At 39.7% G+C, this 22,334-nt stretch overlaps 1 long non-coding RNA gene across 1 annotated transcript in view; it reads left to right on the plus strand.

Moving 5' to 3' along the window:
* Positions 1–638: 638 nt before the first annotated feature.
* LOC147450312 (uncharacterized) overlaps positions 639–22,334 on the plus strand; it is a 79,165-nt gene continuing 57,469 nt past the window's right edge. The window contains exons 1-2 of the long non-coding RNA XR_015189106.1: positions 639–727; positions 11,142–11,306. This is a non-coding gene — a long non-coding RNA (uncharacterized LOC147450312). The remainder of the gene's footprint in view (positions 728–11,141; positions 11,307–22,334) is intronic.

Consider the following 22,334-nt stretch of genomic DNA (forward strand, 5'->3'; position numbering starts at 1 on the left):
AAGTTTAAGAATAGAGTCCCGAGAATAATAGGACTCAGGAGACATGCAATAACCTTGAAATGGCCACACACCCTTTGCACTTGTACATTATCCTAAGCTATACCGCATCGGCGCGGGAGGCTTTAGAGTAGAGTACAAACTGGGCACTGATAAGTCGGCTTGTAGTAGGAGTTGTTGGGAGGAGAAAGGACAACAATATCAGATTATATGGCAGCAACAGCGCCGTTCTCCTCCGACATGAAGGAGGCTATCTTGCAATACATAGGCGCTGAAGATGAGGCTACTGCAGAGAAGACCATCACAATCTGGGGCCCGAGTAGCGTGGAGAGAGCCAAAGGGACGCTGGCGGCAAGTAGGGTAGTGAAGTTGCTCCATCTAAGACCTACCGCGCCAGTGCAGGAAGTTTAAGAATAGAGTCCCGATAATAATAGGACTCAGGAGACATGCAATAACCTTGAAATGACCACACACCCTTTGCACTTAATCCTTTAATTTTTTGCAAAAGTTGAATCTAAAAGTCTCAACCGCCGCTGACTCAATTAGCTCGATTTGAAGTGATACACATAGACCAATCACAATAGTTAGCAAAAACTATACAATCCTTGCGAAAGAATAGCTAACTTGATCAAAATTGATACAGGAATCAGGTTGCAGACAAGGAATTAGCAGCTTGATAGAAGTTGCAATCAAGTCAAGTGGAAGAAGTTGACAACAAGTCAATCCAAAGGTAAGTACTTTATCCAGGGCTTTACAAGTCTTTATGAACCTTAGATCTGGTCGTGTACTAGGAAATCAAGACATATTTGGAGAAACCTCCAATAGAGTATCCACCGAAGAAAGTGTGAATCAAGGCAATTCCTTGCACACTATCCTTGAAGAAGTCTCAAATACTTTTTCAGATTCAACATCTGAAATGTCTTCCTACTCGACTCACTCAAAAACCGGAACAACAGTGCACTATAAGCATATACTCTCTTTTTATAAGACTAATCGCCATGGAGCTCATGTTTACCTGGGTCCTAACGATGAGTATGCTATTCGCATTGATGACCATGGTGTTGAGTTAAAAGAGGAATTTTGGACAAACGAACAAGGAAAAGTGTACATGGATAGAAACAAAACTCAGTATTTACAAGTCGAAAACCCTGACGTGATAGACAAATAAGGGCTAGAAGTAAACACCATAATTCCATATATGGCAACAAAAGAAGGACCACCAACTTATATCTTCAAGATCAAAGATAAGGGATCACCAGATCTACCAATACCTATTTAGGGATTGTTATAACAATAACTTTGTTATGATGACTCCTGAAGAGGTAGAACAAACCAAATATCAAGGGTATTCCATAAGGGATTGGATATTGGGCCAAGGACCAGAAACTATTCCAAGAGATAAACACCATGAGAGATCTTCTGAGAGTAATGTTAAGAAACCAGAAACCACCTCATTACGAAGAAAACTGGGTGACACTAAAGCCAGTCCAGGGCTACATGAGTCACTATTTCCAACAGACTGGTTTGAACGACTCGGAACAAGACCAACTACCAGGAGACCGGGAGTTTAACCAAATAAGCGTGTCAAACCAGCTGATTTTCAGAAATGGGTCAAACAATACAGTGGATTTGGGGATCCATATGACCACTTAGCAAGCTTTAAGAAAGTGCTGAGAGCAGAACACATATTTGACTTCCATACTCAATTCGAGGGGTTTGGAATGACATTATAAGGAAAAGCATTGACATGGTTCCAAAACATTCTACCAAGGTCAATCATGGACTTGAACACAGTACCTCAAGGATTTGTAGCTGCTTATTCCAAAATGGAGATCAAACACGATACGGTAGCTCAAATCTAAAGCTTTAAACAGAAACAAGGTGAGTATGTTAGGGATTGTGCAACTCGAATGAAACAATACATTGCCAGATGCCCAGAGCTAGAGATACCTGTAGAAGAACAACTAGTATCATTGTTTCTAGTGGGACTGCTACACAAAGAACTTCATGCTATACTGTATAGCAAGAAGCATACAACCCTAGAAGAGTGTGTGTCAGATGCTGTTGACTTAGGAGACAATTGTGATATTTTCAACGAAGAAGATGTCCCTAAGGATAACTAAAGTGAAAAAACAGTATCCACTAAACCAGCACAAGTGGGAACGGCTGCTGCAGCACCACTTTCAGCCATAGAATTCATGCTCAAAAGGATGAATAACATGATTAACATGCAAAAAGCACCTATGAGGGGACCACAAGGGACACCTAATAACGACAACCAATTAGGCCACAGAAATGGTGTGCAATTGAGGCTAAGTGGACCAACCATGAGACCAATGAGTACTATTACCGACCAAAGTATGATGGGAATGCTCAATACGTGCCTATGAGGCCACAAGGACAATCCATGTATAGATATCAGCCTAATATGGTCCCAACTCAAAGACCATCGATGGGTATGGAAAGACCTCAATCCGTGTTGGGCCAACAACCTCCATATCCAGTACATGTATCCAGAGGGAGTCATAGATGAACAAGCACTAGTGCATGTTACACCCTATGCTGAGTCTAGTCCATCTACAGTAATGGTAGAAGGAGAATGGTATCATTCACATCCACCACCAATGGAAGAACCTGTGACTTATACTCCACCAGAGCTGGCACCAATGTATTATGTAGCTAATCAAGGTGTTCGACCTCCTATGGTAAGACCCATGATTAAGCCAAGAACTGGAAACTATCATAATTGTGGTGCAGACGATCATTGGAAAAATGAATACCCAGAGCCTGACAAAAACCTCCAGCCAATTGAAGCTTATTGCATACAATGTTGCAAAAAGGGAGGACACTTCCCAGAGGATTGTCCAAAAAATCCTAACCGATTGTTCCAATCCAGGTAATCACCAGAGCCCATGCTAAGAAAAAGAAACATAACTCCTCTGATAATTCGAAGGATACAAAAATTTTCTTTCAAAAGACCAAAACAAGCAAAAACAAAAGGTATGAGATGAGAAAACAGAAACAACGAGCAAAAATCGAGGAGAAAGCAAAAAAGCTATTCCAGGAAAAGGTGAAAGAAACTGGAAGTGAAATCAAAGAAACCACCGTGAAATCTGGAGGATCAATTTTGGTTGATAAAACTTTTTAGCCTATTAATGCAACCTTTGAAGCCTACCAAGTGGGTCTTAAAGCAGACCAAAACATGGAAAACAAATGAAAAAACTATCCTTCTCCAGACATGGAAGCAGCTAATCTTGAAGCTCATCAAAATTTGGTAAGAATCACGCAAGAGATGCTGGAAAAACAAAAACCCAAGCTCGAAAGTATGACAAAACCTGAGGAGCTTGTGGAAGCAAACAATAAAGAAAAATCTGAAGTGGTGGTAGAACCCCACCTAGGAACAAAAGAGACAGAACTTATAGTGTCGGACAGTGAAGATGCCTTAGACGGAATTCCATTTGTAGAAGAAGACTGGCCAGGACACTTATGGAAAAACGTTAGAGAGATTAAGTGTTCCATCCCATTACAAGAAATATACTCTCCAGGATCAAAAATTCATAGTCGAACAACCTGTCAGGGAACTAGAAAACGGGGCGAGTCCTATGAAGGACCTGAAAACGCACAAAAGATAGATCTGGCCAAACCAGGAGAAGAGCCTAGACCTTCCTACATTGCAAATGACCTAACAAAATAAGAAGAAGAGCTCTTGTTAAGCTTACTAAAAGAATACCCAGATATCTTTTCTTGGTCTTATAAGGATCTCGAGGGTGTTGATCCAGAAATCTATCAACATACCATATCCATGAGAGATGATGCAAAACCAAGCAGACAAAGTCCATATACATATAATGAGACATTTGTCGAAAAAATCAAAGAAGATATTGAAAAACTAAAGGAAGCCGAATTCATTTATGAAATTGAACACATAGATTGGGTGTCTCCAATTGTGACAGTACCCAAGAAGAATGGAAAACTACGGGTTTGTATCAACCTCAAGAAAGTGAATGCAGCTACCATTAGAGAAACTTTCCTCTTCCTATCACTGAGCATGTTTTAGAACGAGTTGCAGGTAAAGAAGCTTACAGCTCTTTAGATGGCTTGTTGACCCCAACGACCAGCATAAACCTGCTGTTAACCCTCACGGCTCACGGACACCCCATCACCTACGACAAACGTGTATTATGTATTTGGTAGAGTCGGGTACCGGGCTTGTCGGACCAATAGGAAAAGGGTAAGAGTGATCGCCGATGAGAGGCGCACTCTAACTGGGACATTCAAGGGATTAGTTGGCTAAGCATGGGCGCCCAAGTGTGAATGGGGTGAGCTCATATAAAAGCCAACTAAACCTAAAATTCACTCATTCTCTCATTTGTGCAATAGAAGAGTGCTCTTGCTCCATCTCCATCTCCATCTTCTTCTTCTTCACCTCCTTGTGTGTGTGTGTGTATGTGAAAGAGAGAGAGAGAGGGAGAGTGTGTGTGCAATCGAGCATTACGAAGGCACGACGGCGGCGAAGCGGTTGAGCGCGGCACGACTGCAGCTTCTTCTTCATCGCGGCGAGGAATCCACCACGAAGGCGAGCGTAGAGCGGTGAGTAACACACCATTGCCCTCTTTTGAGCTTACTAGTTAAGCTAGTTGTGTGCTTGGAGCCGTCTATGGCTCGCACACGGTGTAACGGCAAGTCCCTTGCTTCGACAGTGCGGCAAGGAGCGCACATTTTTGGCGCCGCTGCCAGGGAAATGCCCTACACTAAGCTCGGTTAAGCACTTTACGCTTTCTTGTGATGCAATTTCAATTGAAGGATTTGTGAAGAAGGAAGGTGTGTGGTTGTGTGGAGAACATTTTGTTACACTGTATTGTCTTTTTTGTTTTCTGTAAAGAAGGAGTTACAATTTTTTGCAATGTATTGTTAGAATTAAGGTATTAGCTATGGAATGTTAGTTCTGTAAGGTTAGTTTTGTAGATCTGTTAGCTACTGTAGTATTGTGTAAACAGTGTTAGAGTGTGTGTGGCAGTATCTCTATTAGCTGTAGGTAGATAAGTTAGGTGTAGGTTAAGTGTGTGTGTGCGCGGCGCGGCCGCGGCGACTTTTTTTTTTTTTTACTTTTAAAAAAAAAAAATAAAAAGAAGGATCGGGCCGGGGATCATTCCCCAAGCTCAAGCCCAAACCCAGACCTCAGTCCTCAGTTTTAAAATATAGTTTATACACCTTTGTATATTTTAAAACTATTTTTAGGATTTCGAGGACTATAAAGACTATTTTTAGGATTTCGAGGGCTTCACGTAGCCGAATAGGGAGCTGTAAAGCACGACACGTTTCTTTAACCAAAACTCTCGTCTTGAGCTATTACATGCCATATTTTGTGGCTTGGTTACAAAAAATAACCAAGAACAACGAAAAACTTGGGTTATAAACACATTATAAAAAAAAAACTAAGTGAGCGGCCTTCACGGGCACTCACCAACGCGCTTAGAGTGTGGAAGTCATATGAACCTACGCTCTGGACGAGTGTTAGAGCACGGGCATATTGGTAGTGCCTCCATTTACGCGGGCACCCATTATTCCTCCACCCTAGGTTCTGGACCTTCGGCCGGGACTCAAGGTAGCGCGACCCAAGATCCTCATATCGCGTCTAGTGATTCTTCCTCTGACTATGAAGTCATGGAGGGGTATCCTACACCAAACCCTGATAGTTCAAGTCAAGACATGCATGCCATGGGCCCACGGCCCGGGTCCAGCGTGTTTAGCCGTTTAAAAGAGACCCTTAGTAGAGCTACTCGCTCCGAACATGCGGTTAATGAAATAAATGAAGGGAGTGGGGAAGTAAATTTGTCATTCATGCCTAAAATGGACCCTATGCTTCTTGAGACTGTGCATGTGAATGTTCCATCCACTGCACCTCCTGATCCTTTAGGACTATCTCCCTCTGAGGTTTTACTACCCGATGGTAGGAGTCTTGCCGAAGTGCAAGAGATCGAACGCTATATGCAAGCAACAAGGGAGAGGGAAATTGAGAACCTACGAGGGCTAGAACAAAGTCGAGCCCTGAAAGCAAAGGCTCCTATGACAACAATCATGCCAACCAAGCAACCGAGTGCTCCCAAGGTAGCAGTCACGGAGGGGCAAGCGATGGGGAGCAATAATGCTTCCACTTCAAGGGAAACCTCCAGCATGCCAGGCCTAGATGGGATATTCCTAAACAAAAATTGGGAGTATGACCTACAAGCAGAAGCTTTAACTAATCGGTACACAGGACACACCTATCATGTGGGTTGGTTAGATGTTCTACAATCCACATCGGGTGCTACTAGCATAGATGAGCAACAACAGAAAGTCTGTGATGTCCTCCATAGGATTGTCGAGTTAGAAAGACAGAACACAGGGATCAACATGCCTTCAACAGGCCTAATGATATTCTTGGATACGGGAAAGACCAAAAGAGTATTCAAAGTTAAACTACCCAATTGCGAACCCCCAAGATAAGCCACGAGAGACAAAAAATGAGGATTGCAAGAGAAAGATTGGAACCTATCCAAACCCAACAGTGGAAATTAAACGAGTCCAACAACTGAGGGGTTTGGTGGATGAAACTCAACGAACATTAGAACCTGAACCCAAACACATCCAGATGTCGGACACAGTGTTTCCCACACAAGTTCAACCTCACAATAATTACAGGCCGTTAGCTATACCCAGTATCATTCGGGAAGAGAGTGAGGGTAGGACATCTGAAAGTGGACACACACCTTTCCTACTAGAGAGAATGTTTGGTGAGGGAATACCCGACCCCCTAGAGGAAGTGGAGATTCCATCTTCACCATTCTCTTGTCAGGGTCCTACGTCCCACAAGATGCCATTAAATGTTGCCAAATTGATGGATTTCATGTCTTCAGAATTTAGAACCACCATCATGTCCAAACTATATAAAGACCCCGAGCTAGTCTCAGCTCTTCGAGCCTTCCTCAATGGAGAATTACAAGCCGGATTACCACAGTTTGCACATATGAACAAACCTGACTCGGTAATGAATGATGAGGAACATTTAGCACCACCATCTCACCTAGCGGGACATGAATCTGTAATTGAAGTACCCGTTAACAAGTTGGGGCAATACTTTGAAGGTGATGAATCTAATGCTACTCTGCCAATCACTACTAAAGGATTAACTGTAAAGGGAGTCCTTGACGGTGGTGCGGGAGTCAGCATGGTGACAAAGCATTGTTGGGAGTCTATGGGGCGACCTCACCTTGAAGCCACAAGCGTAGTGGTAAAAATGGCTAATGGATCTATTGTTACGCCTATTGGAATGCTTAAGGATCTCAGGATCAAGGTCTTGGGACACAAGGTAAGGCAGACTTTCATTGTTATGGATTTTTCCAAGCATCCTATGTCATTTGAGATGATCTTAGGGCGTCCATTCATGAGGGAAGCAAAAATGGTGCATGACTGGTCCAAAAACCACGTCTACTTACAGTTCCAAGACTCTGTCATTCGAGTTGATCTTTTAAGTGGTCGAACGCATCCTCTAGGAAATAAATTCATCATTGATAATCGATCAGACACAACAATTCACTCAGCTCCATTACAGTATTGTTACACGTGTAACGAAGACACAGATATTGGGGAGAACTCTCCTTATATGGATATCCTACCTAGGATGACTGAGTCGGACAATGTGGATTGGGTCCACCTAGCAGCAACCATAGACACTTGGGGAAATAGGGGGACGACCTGGGTAACACCTGAGGGGGATGAAATGCCTGTACCCTTAAATATGCTACAAGCAATGTATATCGCTTCTGACAAGACTCATCCTAATGTAACGAAGAAAACATACAAGTGGGTCCCTAAAGCTTCTTTAGTGACCATAGCTAGTGCTAAAAAACAGAAGCCTTGTAAGAAACGTACCACTCGATCCAAGAAAAGTAAGAAAATGTTGCGATGGATCCCTAAACGACTATTGGAAGCCCAAGGCTACTATCAAGGAAATGATCAAATCTGGGTGCCAAAACGTAGATTGTGCTCTTACCTATCACCTGACCAATGTGAGCCCAATCCCGTAGCTCCAAAACGAATCAATGATCGTGGAAAGAAAAAAATCACAAAATGCTACACACCTGCTCCCGAGCTAGTTTGGGTACCAAAGAAAGAACGATTTCTTCCACCTAGCTCAAGAAGGGGGGAGTCCCATGAAGCTTCTAGCTCCTCATGTAATGCATCCGTAGAGGTAAAAACTTCTCCACAGCCTCCATCTACAATAGTGGACCTCCATAAAGCTACAAAGGAATCCACACCTCCCAGTGTTCAAGAATCACCTGATGAACTACTTCAAGTTCGATCTTGGGAGAGTACCTTACCACCCTTGCAACTCGACGAGGTGCCTAAAAGACCATATTAGGTAAAGTGGGAAAATCCCAATTCCCAGGTTGGACAACTTTCAATATATCATGTATAAAATATAGAGATTTTGTCAAAAATTTGAGTTTTCTTAAGGTCTCATTCCACTTTATGCACATACAATACACAATGAAAACAACTAAAATATCATGGTTTCAATCAATTGGATTATTAGGAGAGGAGTATATTGCATCCATTATCGTTGTCTATGTTCTACTGTGCTACCTACAACTTATCTCAACATGGAGAGCTTGGTTTCTAGGTCCACCACTTGTCCAAGTTAATGTAAAAGTGACTCAAGGTTCACAACTTGTGAAAGCAAGGATCCATTGAGGAATACAATCCACTTGGCTATTTTTCCTTAATTTATTGCATGTGACATTTAAGCAAGGTCCACTTCTAATCTATAACTTCTTAATTTGAGGCATGGGGCATACATAAAATATGTAGCATATGCTCTATTGCCTCATAGGAAGGTTGGTTTCAAGGTGCACTTATCCATGCTAGCCTATCTTGGAGAAATGATGGAGCTTGCTTCTCTCCTTGTTTCAATGGAGACTAGCTTGGACAAGTGGTGGACCTTTGCTTCTCTCTATGTTTCAATAGAGTTAGCTTAGACAAGTGGTGATCTTGGAACAAAACCCCCATGTAAAACATATCATGGGTATTCCAAGTGATTAGAAAGATTACCATTTAAGATATAACCTTATAGGTTGGACAACTAGATCTTGGCTTGGAGAAATGGTGGACCTTTGATTCTCTCCATGTTTCAATGGAGTCTATCTTGGAGAAATGGTGGAGCTTGCTTCTGTCCATGTTTCAATGGAGCCTAGCTTGAACAGTTGGTGGACCTTTGCTTCTCTCTATGTTTCAATAGAGTTAGCTTAGACACGTGGTGGATCTTCAAAATAAACCAACTACTATCAATGTTGCCTAGCTTGGACAAGTGGTGGAGTGTTTCTCTACTGCATGTTTCAATGGATCTTAACTTGGACAAGTGTTGGACCTTAAAACAAAAACCCCATGTACAACATAGAATGGATTTTCTAGATTTCAATGAAGTCTAGCTTTAACAAATGGTGGAGCTTGTCTTCATCCATGTTTCAATGAAACTAGCTTGGACAAGTGGTGGACCTTGTAACAAACGCCCCCATGTACAACATATCATTGGTTTTCTAAGTGATGGGAAGGAATACCATTCAAGATATAAACTTATAGCTTGGATAAGTAGTTGACTTTAAAACCAAATTCATCATAATACAATGAAATACAGGTCAGCCAATTCCTAAATCTTGAGACCAAACCTCCCATGCTATTAGAGATAATATTTTGGATAAGTGGTGGACCTTCTATTATTTTCCCATGCCTAGTTTAAACAACCGGTACACTTCACAGCTATAAAGGTTGGATGAGTTGTGGAGCCTTGTTTCTATCCATGTTTTAATGGATCCTAGCTTGGACAAGTGGTGGACCTTGGAAAAAAGCTTCCATGTACAACATATATGAGGTTTTCCATGTTTTAATGGAACCTATCTTGGACAAATGGTGAAGCTTGCTTCTCTCCATGTTGATTTTGGAACTACCTTAGACAAGTGGTGGAGCTTTTCTTTTCTACTCTTCATAATACAATGAAGTATATGTTGGTTACATGGTGAATCTTAAGGCCAAACCTCCCATTTTACTAGAGATGATAGGTTGGACAAGTGGATCAACCTTCTATCATTTCTCCATGACTATATTGGACAATTAGTAGACATAACATCTCTCTATGTTGTCTAGAGATGAGCTTGGACAAGTGATGGACCCTGCTTCTCTCTTCCCTTGGTTTACTAGTTTGAAGACTCAATATATATACTTTCTTAGATCTAGCTTGAACAAGTGGTGGACCTTGCATCCACAATCTTAATTCAGTACAAAAAAGTATATGAAAAAATAACATAGGAATCTTGGTTTGAAGGTCAAGCAATTAAGTTCCAAATGCACATAATAATATATTTTCCACCCATATTAAAAGAAAGTTAAATATGTTATTACCAAATTGACAAAGGTAACGTCCAAGAATTATATCTTTCCATCTTGTCAGATCTAAATCTTCATCAAGGCGACATGCATGTATACATCAACTTTCAAGCCATTCAAGAATATATGCACTTAGATTCCATAGTTTTGTTTTCAAAGTCTTTTAGGTTCTAAAACTCTTTCACATAAAGTATGTAATGACAAAATTCTTGAAGCAAACATTTGTGCCCAAGAAAAAGATCCCTCTCACATATTTAAAGTCCATGAATTCTCTGATCCACACTTACAAGTTTTATTTTGACATCAAACATCAATTCTTTCATAGTTCCAAATAAATGCAACCTCGATATGAATTGACAAAAAATGAATTTCTTTTACTATATGACCCAACATAGGCCCCAATCAAATAAAAAATGAGTCCCCAAAAATTTGGGTGCACTCTAGCAATACATCAGAGTCCCCTTACAATAGGATGCACTCCAATAGTACATTGAAGTCCCCTTAGAGTAGGGTGCACTCCATTCAAGTGTTCATAAAATTGACACACCTTTAAAATAAAAAAAAAGACTATATCAAATTATACAAATGTTGAAAGATACACACTAGAATAAAAAAAGCATCTTATAGCCATATTTATTCAATGCTTTCGTGTTGACAAGTACACACCAAGGACATAATTTGTCTCAGAATCACTATACTGATTTACAATTGTGTTGTATGTATAGACTCTCTTATCTCTTGCATACAACCATCCTACCAACCATGGAATTATGGTTCTCTGCAAGAAGTTTTGAAGTTGCTCGGAAGTTTGCCTCCACATCTTTGGAAATATAAGATATGTCCCTGGCATGTTCCACATCACCCTATATGGAGTGTCATCAAAAATTAAGGTATTGTTTTCATCCAAATCCTCAAATATCTTCCAAATATCACTCAGATTTTTGTGATAAACCCTTGTAATTTTGGCAATTTTTGTTACTCATAAACACCTTGAACTTGGTATACTGCTCAGGAAAACATTTTTGTGTGATGCGTTGCACCCTTGTTAAGTTATAGCAACTCCATATCCATAGCTCAAAGTATTCGGCACAAAAATCCAAAAAACTTTGTGCGTCTGGTCGCACCACATGATAAACTTCATCTTTGTCCTCCACAAGTCGCATGTGTTGAGCCCAAGATGGCATAGAATCTCCATGTTTCATTTCAACTGTCTTGAGAAGTAACCCCTCTAGATCCAAGATAAGTACTCTTTTGATGTCCTTGAAAGCAAGTGGTAGGTGATAAGGAGGTGATTCATTCCTTAGACAAGGTCTTAGAGGAGGTTGGATGGGTAATTCAATAGTTTTCTTCAATTTATGCCAGCATATAGCCAATCCATTTTTCTATAATGGTTCTGAAATTAAAGAACAAGAACACTTAATGCAAACACAACAATAGACATGAGTTTTACATTGTCTACCCTAAGGTTTTATTAGATACCAAAATCCATCTATGATCTACTCATTAATAGAAAGAAAGTCAAATTAAAATCCTGACTCTTTTTTATGCTACACTCTCTCTTAGTCTCAATACCATGGAGTTCAACTAGACTTAAGTCAACTAATAACTACTACTTGTTGTTAAAGTTATGCTTGAAGTGTATAAGGCTTAACCAATGCTCTAGTGTAGAATGGGTATTTAGGTCTCAAGGTCTACCACTTATCCAAGCAAAGATCCATTTAGATATGGAAACCCAATTTTTCTTAATATAATGATATAGAGTGGACAAGTGGTGAATCCTGAGACCAAGCCACTCATGCTACTAGGGATAATAGGTTGGACAAGTGGTGGACCTTGAATGTAAACCCCCCATGTACAAAGTATCAGGGGTTTTGGGTATTTCAATGGACTCTAGCATCTTGGAAACATGGTGGAGCTTACTTCTCTCCATGTTTCAATGGAGTCTATCTTGGATAAATGGTGGAGCATCATTCTGTCCATGTTTCAATGGAGCCTAGCTTGGACAAGTGGTGCACGTTTGTTTCTCTCTATGTTTGAACAGATTTAGCTTGGACAAGTGGTGGACCTTGGAACAAAATCCCCATGTAAAACATATCATGGACATTACAAGTGGTGAGCAAAAATACCATTCAATATATAACCTTATAGGTTGGAAAAGTGGTGGGCCTTAACACCCAATTATTATTAATATAATGACATAGAGTGGACAAGTGGTGAATCTTGCGACCAAACCTACTAGGAAAAGTACGTTGGACAAGTGGTGGACCTTGAATGCAAACCCCCCATGTACAAAATATTACTCATGCTACTAGGAATAATTTGGTATTAAGGTCCATGTTTCAATGGAGCCTAGCTTGGAAAAGTGGTGGACCTTTGTTTCTCTCTATGTTTCAATAGAATTTGCTTGGACAAGTGGTGAACCTTGGAACAAAACCCCCATGTAAAGCATGTCATGGGCATTACAAGTGGTGAGAAAAAATACCATTCAAGGTATAACCTTATAGGCTGGACAAGTGGTGGACCTTAGCACCCAATTCCTCTTATTATAACGACATATAGTGAAAAAGTGGTGAATTGTGAGACCAAACCTACTAGGGATAATAGGTTGGAGAAATGGTTGACCTTGAATGTAAATCACCCATGTACAAAATATCATGGGTTTTGCGTATTTCAATGGAGCCTAGCATCTTGGAGACATGGTGGAACTTACTTCTCTCCATGTTTTAATGGAGCCTATCTAGAAGAAATGGTGGAGGTTCCTTCTCTCCATGTTTCAATGGAGCCTAGCTTGGACAAGTTGTGGACCTTTGTTTCTCTCTATGTTTGAATATGGTTAGCTTGGACAAGTGGTGGATCTTGGAATGAAACTCCCATGTAAAACATATCATGGGCATTTCAAGTGGCGAGAAAGGATACCATTTAAGATATAACCTTATAGGTTGGACAAGTGGTGGACCTTAACACAATATAATGACATAGAGTGTACAAGTGGTGAATATTGAAAAAAAACCACTCATGCTACTAGGGATAATAGGTTAAACAAGTGGTGGGCTTTCAATAAAACCCCCTAGAGTGTTTCAATGGAGCCCAGCTTGGAAACATGGTAAAGCTTGCTTCTCTCCATGTTTCAATGCAGCCTATCTTGGATAAATGGTGCAGCATCATTCTCTCCATGTTTCAATGGAGCCTAGCTTGGACAAGTGGTGGACCTTTGTTTCTCTCTATGTTTGAATAGAGTTATCTTGGAAAAGTGGTGGACCTTGGAACAAAAACCCCATGTAAAACATTTCATGGGCATTACAAGTGGTGAGAAAAAATACCATTCAATATATAACCTTATAGGTTGGACAAATGGTGGACCTTAACACCCAATTATTCTTAATATAATGACATAGAGTGGATAAGTGGTGAAATTGGGACCAAACCTACTAGGGAAATAGGTTGGACAAGTGGTGGACCTTGAATGTAAACGCCCCATGTACAAAATATCACTCATGCTACTATAAATAATTTGGTATTAAGGTCCATGTTTCAATGCAGCCTAGCTTGGAAAAGTGGTGGACCTTTGTTTCTCTCTATGTTTCAATAGATTTATCTTGGACAAGTGGTGTACCTTGGAAAAAAACCCCCATGTAAATCATGTCATGGGCATTACAAGTGGTGAGAAAAAATACCATTCAAGCTATAACATTATAGGTTGGACAAGTGGTGGACCTTAACACCTAATTCCTCTTAATATAATGACATAGAGTGGACAAGTGGTGAATCATGAGACCAAACCTACTAGGGATAATAGGTTGGACAAGTGGTGAACCTTGAATGTAAACCCCCCATGTACAAAAAATTATGGGTATTGGGTATTTCAATGGAGCCTAGCAACTTGGAGACATGGTGGAGCTTATTTCTCTCCATGTTTCAATGGAGCCTATCTAGGAGAAACAGTGGAGGTTCCTTCTCTCCATGTTTCAATGAGCCTAGCTTGTACAAGTGGTGGACCTTTCTTTCTCTATATGTTTTAATAGAGTTAGCTTGGACAAGTGGTGGACCTTGGAATGAAACCCCCATGTAAAACATATCATGGGCATTTCAAGTGGTGAGAAAGGATACTATTTAAAATATAACCTTATAGGGTGGACAAGTGGTGGACCTTAACACATATTTCTTCTTAATATAATGACATAGAGTGTACAAGTGGTGAATCTTGAGACCAAACCACTCTTGCTACTAGGGATAATAGGTTGGACAAGTGGTGGACCTTGAATGTAAACCCCTCATGTACAAAATTATGGGTTTAGGGTATTTCAATGGAGCCTAGCTTGGAGACATGGTGGAGATTGCTTCTCTCAATGTTTCAATGGAACCTATCTTGGAGAAATGGTGGATCATCCTTCTCTCCATGTTTCAATGGAGCCTATCTTGGACAAGTGGTGGACCTTTGCTTCTCTCTATGTTTTAATGGAGTTAGCTTGGACAAGTGGTGGGTCTTGGAACAAAACCCCTTTGTAAAACATAGCATGGACATTACAAGTGATGAGGAAAAATATCATTCAAGATATAACCTTATAGGTTGGAAAAGTGGTGATGGACCTTGACAAGTGGTGAAGGATACCATTTAAGATATACCCTTATAGGTTGGACAAGTGGTGGACCTTAACACCCAGTTATTCTTAATATAATGACATAGAGTGGATAAGTGGTGAATCTTAAGACCAAATCACTCATGCTACTAGGTATAATACGTTAGAGAAGTGGTAGACCTTGAATGTAAACACCCCATGTACAAAATATCATGGTTTTAGGGTGTTTCAATGGAGCCTAGAATCTCGGAGACATGGTAGATCTTGATTCTTTCCATGTTTGAATGGCACCTATCTTGGAAAAATGATGGAGGTTACTTCTCTCCATACTTCAACGGAGCCTAGCTTTGACAAGTGGTGAACCTTTGCTTCTCTCTATGTTTGAATAGAGTTAGCTTGGACAAGTGGTGGACCTTTGCTTCTCTCTATGTTTGAATAGAGTTAGCTTGGACAAGTGGTGGACCTTGGAATGAAACCCCCGTGTAAAACATATCATGGGCATTTCAAGTGGTGAGAAAGGATACCATTTAAGATATAACCTTATAGGTTGGACAAGTGGTGGACCTTAATACATAGTTCTTCTTAATATAATGACATAGAGTGTACAAGTGGTGTATCTTGAGACCAAACCACTCGTGCTACTAGGGATCCTAGCTTGGACAAGTGGTGGACCTTGGAAAAAAGTCCCCCTGTACAACATAGCTGAGTTTTTTCATGTTTTAATGGAAGAGAGATTCGACAAATGGTGGAGCTTGCTTATCTCCATGTGGATTTTAGAACTAGCTTGGACAAGTGGTGGAGCTTTGCTTTTTTACTCTTCATAATACAATGATGTATAGGTTGGTTACATGGTGAATCTTAAGGCCAAACCTCCCATCTTACTAGAGATGATAGGTTGGACAAGTGGTCAACCTTCTATCATTTCTCCATGCCTATAATTAGACAATTAGTAGAACTAGCATCTTTCTATGTTGTCTAGAGCTGAGCTTGGACAAGTAGTGGACCTTGCTACTCTCTTCCCTTGGATTATTAGTTTGAAGACTCATTATATATACTTGCTTAGATCTATATAATTACTCATTAGTTAGGTTACAAGTGGGTATGTAATTTGTTAGCCTCAAGGGACTTTGAATATTGAATAGTAAGAAAGTCAAGTGCTGGTTTGAAGATCTTTTGCTTATCTAAACTAGACTCTAACTCAATAATAAGTTTCATAAGTTCCACGAATTGTCCTATCTAGGCTCCAAAAGAGTCTTAATTGGTTTGTGCTAGATTCTAACTTCCTTGATGGGGTAGAATCCTAGAAAAATGAGGCACTATAAGTTTTACCTTAGCTCAAATGGATTTTTCACTTAAACTCGACTGCAATTTGGCTATCTAGTCTTTGTCTCGATGGAGTTTAACACTAGATACATAGTAGTGATATTTAAGCTTCATGTCTCTTCACTTGATCGAGATATGAGACCATACTTTCAAGGTCACCACTTGTCTTACCTAAAGACCAATGTGAGACATGGGAGCAAGAAAGCCATCCGATATTGTTTTAAGGACTATTACATAGGCAATCAATAACTTAAGTAAAGCAAAAAGACTTGGATCTTTCACAATTAATAACTTAAGTAAAGCCAAAAAGACTTGGATCTTTGACAGTTTTTTTCAAACTAAAAAAGCACAATCTCATGCTAACAAAACTATAAATCACAATTGAAAGGTTTGAACAAGAAAAAGATCAACAATCTTAATAAGAAGGATACTTTTCATTTCATTTGATGATTACAAACTAAAATAAAGTCTCTCAAGAAATTGATAAACAAAAAATGTAGGTGACTGCTTCATTATTTTGAGCAAAAATATCAAAATCTCTATTGATTGAGCTCCATCTAGTAGTATCCTTTGTAAGATCCTGCAAGAAGGAATAAAAAGAAAGATTTGTTAGATACCATGCACATGAGTGTTCAAGCATGTGTATCAAGAATATATGACATGTCACTAGTACCTTAGGGTTGCTTTCTATCCAGCCTTAGAAGATTGTTCTCACTTTCACCTTATTTATATAAGCCTTTGTTGTGGTTGCCTTCAAAACTCCTTTTGTGTTACAACCCAATTGCCTAGCTAAAGTGGTCAATTGTGACGCCTTCATGCTTTCAATGGGTGTACGCTCCTTTGCCAAGATCTCTTGTATTTGGGCTCTTCTCATTTCATTGTGGTGGCTTGTGTCACTTGCATCTTCAATGATAGTTTCATCTCTGTCACCTTTTGCAGGTGGTATTCTTCTTGTAAAGAACACCTTAGCTGACCAAACATCATTTTTCTGCTTCCAATACTCCATGATTTGTTTGTATTCACTATCATTTGTCACTATAGGTTGTCCATAACGATTAGAAGCAATTAAATCACGCACATCCCTTCTCTCATCAAGCTGAATCAAGTATGGCAGTAGCTCCTCCAAGAGCATATTGTCAACCATCTTCTCAGCATCAAATTGTGGTGGAAAAATGCAATTGTTTGCTGGTGAAATACATCCCTTGTAAGGAGAGTCATCAATAAGCACTGTTCTTTGTGGATCACATTCAAACCCCATGGCAATTTTGGCTAGAGGCTTGAACATTGCCTCAACGTTTGGATTGTCGGGTCTAAACAATTTTTGAGTTTGAGCGGTGTAGCAAACATCTTGCGACCAAATTGCAAAGAAAGGCAATGTATCCTCAGCTAAGTTGTTTAGTGCTGCAAGGATTTGATACACATTATTCCTAGTAGCTGTCGACCAAATTGCAACATTAAACCTTTGTAAAATAGTCTTCAAGAATTGGATGCAACCTGGCCTGAGTATAATATATCTTTTTGAATCCATTTGCACTGAGTTGTGGTGTGAGGATGGTTGAGGGGAACGTTTCAACAATAGACCATTTAAATCCAATATAATTGTAAGCATGGATTTCTCAACATCTACGCTACATGACGTAGTACCAATTGGCAATAGCTCGTGAGTGGACTTTTCAGTCTCTTTTGATGTATGTTGCATTTTTGAAGCATCGATTTCTTGGTTCTCATTATTGGAAGCTTGCTCAAGTTGCACAACACTAGACTCTAGTATAGAAATATCATCCATCTTGGGCACTTTAGAAACCATAGAATCTATGGATTCTATAGTTGTTGACTGAACCATAGGAGCATTATCCATCCCAGTTTGTGAATCTAAGAAAACACACACACAAATGGTATCTCAAAACCACTAGAATTTTATTCACCATATTTATATGTAGAACTCCTAGTAAGAAATTTATTTAAGGTAAAGTCGTTGTTAGAATCCTTGCAACCATTTTCAGCATTCGTACACCAAACACCACTTGTCTAAAATACAATCTACTAACTCAACATTTTCCATCCTACACTTTATTAAAGATGAGTACTTAAAGTGAAAACTAAAAGCCACCCTTGTTGAGGAAACATGGATACAAGGTCCACCAAATGTCCAACCTAGACTACAAGAAAATAATTAGAGATTTGGCTTAGATTTGGATTCAAAGGCCACCACTTATTCAAGTAAGATAACTCCACTTGTTTAAGACAGTAATGTTTGAAGCCCCACCACTTGTCCAACCTAGACATTGATTAAATTTTGGTAAGATTTATCACAAATCTAGAGTAGAATCAAGATTCTATGGCCAAGGTAGTCAAATATGTTAGACAACACACAAAGCATAAGAGCACTCTAGATTCTCGTTGAGCATAAACTAAACAATAATCAAATGTTATATTCACTTGAGATTTCATCCATGAAAAATGAAAATGATGCATGTACTTGAGATTTCCATCCATGTACAATACTTTACAATGTCAAGTAAAGTTATAGTCAGCAAACAACTCTTCTCCTGCTTCAACTTGACAAATAGTCTCAATGCATACATGGCCATATTCTTCTGACTTGATGTGTGAAGAGGTGCATTTATGCCAAGGTGGCAAATTTGGATCAAATGTATAGCGTACGTTGGGACAGACATTTGTACTGTGAGAACTATTTATATAGCCCGACACGTTTCCTTCTTCTACACAACCAATAATGTATGATTGATCTTCCTCTTCTTCTATGTTTGGATCCTCTAGAAGAGAATATTTATAAGCTCTTGGAAATATTTTGCATATCTTTTTCCAGTCTTGAAATCTATACTTATGCCCTCCATAGTTTAGAATAGTCAAACCACTTTCCAGGGTAGTATGCACAAATAGCCCATAACCAGCTCCTTCAATACATGAAAGTCGCACTTCAAAATCCACACCGTTAATATGGAAAATTACATCTTTGGGAATAGGAAAAGTTGGTGTCCCAAAAGGATCTTCATGCCAATCATAGTGTGAAATACATCTAGTTTTTATATCACTTAACTCCTTTGTGTCTGCAAAAAGAAGAAAATATGCATAATAATGACAATATCAAAGAAAGATATCATTATTTTATAGTCCAATAGTTCCATTGTATGGAAGACTTAGAGTGCCTCTTACATGGTGCCTCCAAGGTTTCCAAAAAATAAAATCATTGGAAAAAAAAGGCCACTGTGTCTCCAATCTATTGCCCATTTGAAGCATAGAGAGAACCAAGGTCCACCACTTGTCCAAGCTAGACATGGAGCATTGACACAAGATCCAACACTTATCCAAGAACCCTATAGTATATGTGGTAACATGGGATGCATTGATGCAACAAAAGTAGTCTAGCCTCCTCATCCATCTCTTTTTTCTTGTAGCCTAGAGGGATTAGTTTCAAGGTCTATCACTAGTCAAAAACTACACATAGAACATTGATACAAAGTTCCACCACATGTGAAACCTATCATCTCTAGTAGCATGGATGGTTTGATATCAAGGTTCATCGCGTGTCCTACCTATACTCTATTGTAGCATATAGATTCTGGTTTGGTGGTACTACACTTGTCCAAACTTGGCTTGTTGTTGATATCTGGAGGTAATCAAGGGTCCTCCAATTGTCCAAGTTAGGCATATAAAACAATTGCAAGGTCCACCATGTGTACGACATATGATTGATTATAGCATGCATGGTCTTATTTCATGGGCAACCATCTTCTCTCCAACATGTGTCCAACCTCAGCTCCATTGAAGCATGGAGAGAAGCAAGGTCCACCACTTATCAAAGCTATTATTTTCTCCCAGTGCTTTCAAAACCCATAATACGTTGTACATGGGGGGGGGGGGGGGATTCTTGTTTCAAGGTCCACCCCTTGGCTAAGATTGGATCCATTGAAACATAAAGAGAAGCAAGCTCTACCATTTGTCCAAGCTAGGAGCCATTGAAACATGAAAACCCCATAATATGTTGTATACGGGGGGTGTTTTTCAAGGTCTACCACTTGTCTAAGCTATGGTCCATTGGAACATGGAGAGAAGCAAAGCTCCACCACTTTTCTAAGCTAGGATCCATTGAAACATGGAGAGAAGCAAGCTCCATTGTTTGTCTAAGCTAGGCTCCATTGGAACATGGAGAAAACAAGCTCCACCACTTGCCTATTATTGCATAGAGATTCTGGTTTGAAGGTCCACCACTTGTCCAACCTTGCCTTCATGTATGGAGATAATCAAGAGTGCAATGCTTCTCTAAGCTAGGGACATAAAAGAGTTTCAAGGTCCACTACATATACGATCTATGATGGGTTGTAGCATGGGAGGTTTCATTTTAAGGTTGACCACTTCTCCAGCTCCGCTTGTCCAACCTCAGATCCATTGAAGAATGGAGAATAAAGGTGTACCAACTCTCCAAAATAGGCAAGACAATCTCTATAAAACCCATGAATTGTTAATATATGCTATGCTGTGGAGTTTTGTTTGAAGTTCCACTCCTTATCCAAGCTACAATCCATTGAAGCATGGAACTAAGTAAGATATATCTCTAGTCCAAGATAGGATCCATTGAAACATAGAGAGAATCAAGGTCCACCACTTGTCCAAGCTATGCATGGGTAATTGATATAAGGACCACTACGTTTTCACCTATACTATGCTCTATCATGGATGGTTTCATATCCCACCAATTTTCCAACCTATTTAGTAGGTTGTATTATGGGGGTTTGGTTTCAAGGTACTTCACTTGTCTAAGGTGGGTTCCATTGAACCATGGAGAGAAACAATGTCTACCACTTGTCCGAAATATGCTCCTTTAAAACATAAAAACAAGGTCCACCACTTGTCCAAGCTAAAGTTTCTCTCCATTGAAGCATGGAGAGAAACAAGGTCTACCACCTGTCCAAAATATGCTCCATTGAAACATAAAAGCAAGGTCCACCACTTGTCCAAGCTAATATAACAAATGGGTGTTGGTTACAAGGTGTACCACACTTGTCTAAACTAGTCTTCATGCAAGGGCTACCACATGTCCAAGCTATATGAGCTTGTTGTCTAAACTAGTCTTCATGCAAGGTCTACCACATGTCCAAGCTATATGAGCTTGTTTTGAAGGTCTACCACACCTCTTGAAATTAGGATCCATGTAAGGTCCACCTTTTGTCAAGCTATGCATTTAATGAGTACTAAAACTAAGTAAATTGCAGTACTTAAATACCTTTCCAAGCTCATTAAGATTTTGGTCTCTAAGGCCGGCCACCACCACATGTCTAATCTATGCTCTAATTGATTACTTATGCTAGTTCTCAAAGTCCAAACATAAGCTCCCTTCTAGCAAGGTTAGTTTAAATTTAGGCTCCAGCACCTGTCTAAGCTAGGTTCAATTTATGAAGCATCACCATTTAACCATGCTACGATCTAATGTATCATATCAAGGGGGTATTGATAAAGGTCCAAAACTTATTGAGTTCAAGCTCTTAAGTAATTAAGTCTTTGTGAGTATTAAATGTTATAGTTTTAGTCTACAGATCCACCATTCAAAAACTCAAGTAATTTACTATTTACATTCAAACCTTGAATGCTTGAGATAAAAAATACAAACTCAATCAATACTATATAAAGCAAAATCTAACATTAAGAGTATCAAATCAGTAACAAGAAACACTAACATGCACAAGAAACTCAAAACATACGTGTCTCCATTTCCAAAAAGTCCTCCATTGACAGAGGATGGTGTTGTTGTTGTTCTTCTTCTCTTTGTGGAGAGCACTCCTCTGTAACAGGCACAATGTCGCCTGATTGCGAAGTGGATTGTTGAAGTCCAGCCCATTTTTCTATATCTTCATGAGACTTAACAAAGTCTAGCAGCATGGTCTCCACGCTTTTTGCCTCCTCCACACTATCAATTAAGCAGATAACTTCTTTTTTCTGTTGTATTCCTTCTTGTGCAACCAAGGAGCCATCACCAAAAACATCAACAAGCTTGCGGTC

Source organism: Adiantum capillus-veneris, chromosome 9 (assembly GCF_014529385.1).
Source record: "Adiantum capillus-veneris isolate H3 chromosome 9, ASM1452938v2, whole genome shotgun sequence".
Lineage (NCBI taxonomy): Eukaryota > Viridiplantae > Streptophyta > Polypodiopsida > Polypodiales > Pteridaceae > Adiantum > Adiantum capillus-veneris.